General features: G+C 47.8%; 1 non-coding gene across 1 annotated transcript; it reads left to right on the top strand.

The window, feature by feature from the left end:
* Positions 1-700: 700 nt before the first annotated feature.
* Positions 701-772, top strand: TRNAC-GCA (transfer RNA cysteine (anticodon GCA)). The gene has a single exon. It is a non-coding gene; the product is annotated as a tRNA-Cys (tRNA).
* Positions 773-1,161: the final 389 nt, after the last annotated feature.

The raw sequence follows: 1,161 nt of genomic DNA, 5'->3' as shown, positions 1-1,161 counted from the left end.
GTTCGCATATGGTGCTGTCATGAAGGCCATAGCAGCTTCCGGACCCCCATGAGGCCCACCTTCTCCCCAACAGCAGCGCACATCTCTCCTTCCTCTCCTACTCGTTTCTAACGTGGCAGCCGCGGGTTAAATAGCTGGGCAGTGAGTGGGCACACATCTGCTTTCAGGGGACCGTGCTGCGGGCCAGCCCCGAAAATAAATACTCTAGGATAGTTCAAAGTGTCAACAACACTCGGCAAAGTAACACTCTGTTTTATAGAGATGTACCGAGATGTTCACTGATCAACCTGCGATATTTGCATCATTAAAGCGACAAGCTGAGCGAAAAGATTACCATTGCCGCTTTATTCCCCACTGTGAATGGCCTACAATGACCAGCATGCAAAGTAAATTGAGCCTAACATTCCAGGTGACCGCTGCTGTGGGGAAATCCGGGCTCATTCCTGCTCTGCATGTACACGATGGGATGAGGGGGGCCATGAAGGCTACGGACTACACCCCAAAAGCCCAAACTGTGTCCAGCTTTCCGTTTAAAGTACAAATAACTTTTCTTTCACCAGGAAACTTGTCGTTCCCACCAGCACTCCTTCAATGTTTAAACAGTATTGAGAATCAGCGACAGGTGTGAAAGAAGTAAAGGTGTGCCTCACAGACACGTCAGCAGGCACAGGTGCAGCCAGGATCGCCTTGTCAGAGGGCCGGGGGTATAGCTCAGTGGTAGAGCATTTGACTGCAGATCAAGAGGTCCCTGGTTCAAATCCGGGTGCCCCCTTCGCGTATTTTATAGCAAACTGTTTTTAAAAGGCCAGGCTGTACTACTTCCACTCTTGCAGTTGCTCTGAATAAAATGAAATATCAGGTCACCAGATTCCTTTCTGTTCCTTCCAGAACATTCTTTGCAGCTTCGGACTGGCCAGCAGGGCAATGCCCTTGATTCTAGAATGGGCTTTTTTTTCTGACCAGAATAGACTACTTTTTTGGGGCCAGTTTCAAACACTACTTTTAACCAATACTGCTTCGCAAATATTTACCAAATTAATTGGTGCTAAATATTTTACCAACAATGCCTCCTTGGGGTGCCTCAGTCCTTTCTGGATAGTAATGAATGTGTGCCACTCTTACAATTGGTGCTTGGACCGATTTTATGCCCCAGTCCAACCC

The sequence above is a fragment of the Ambystoma mexicanum genome, chromosome 1p, assembly GCF_040938575.1.
Source record: "Ambystoma mexicanum isolate Mex_15411 chromosome 1p, UKY_AmexF1_1, whole genome shotgun sequence".
Taxonomy (NCBI): domain Eukaryota; kingdom Metazoa; phylum Chordata; class Amphibia; order Caudata; family Ambystomatidae; genus Ambystoma; species Ambystoma mexicanum.
This window is presented reverse-complemented; position numbering and strand designations above follow the sequence as displayed.